The sequence below is a fragment of the Atta cephalotes genome, assembly GCF_000143395.1.
Source record: "Atta cephalotes unplaced genomic scaffold scaffold00077, whole genome shotgun sequence".
NCBI classification, from domain to species: Eukaryota; Metazoa; Arthropoda; class Insecta; order Hymenoptera; family Formicidae; genus Atta; species Atta cephalotes.
This window is the reverse complement of record NW_012130141.1, coordinates 346,089-346,642: the sequence shown is the minus strand read 5'-3', so window position 1 is coordinate 346,642 and position 554 is coordinate 346,089.

Sequence of the window (554 nt, the reverse complement as noted above, 5' to 3'; positions counted from 1 at the left end):
GCGTGCGTGCGTGCGTGCGTGCGTGCGTGCGTGCGTGCGTGCGTGCGTGTGTGCGTGCGTGTGTGCGTGTCGTGTGTGCGTGCGTGTCGTGTGTGTGTGTGTGTGTGTGTGTGTGTGTGTGTGTGTGTACATTAACTCTTAAATTGTTCTTAAAATTATTTTTAGTAAATAACAAGAAATATAAATAATCTCTTATAAATCTTAAAAAACTTGGATATCTAAGAATATATATTGAGATAAGAATATAAATTGAGATAAATTGAGATGTTTTTCAGTAAATTGAATTTTTCTTAAGTTTAAATTAAAGAGTTACAGATCTTTTGCAGACATTACAATCTAAAATTCAAATAAATAAGTATAGTTGATATGCCTTGTATTTCCTTTTCAAAAATAACATGTTTTCAAACGCATTACATTGTGCGTTACATTTCTCAGGCGTGATTATTTCCGAAAATACGTAAAAAGTAAAAGAGACGGAGGAAAACTGCTGATCATTCCATTCGATCAATCGTTGCGATAGGGAGGCTTTTTCTTCATGGTTGCAATGCATAAAA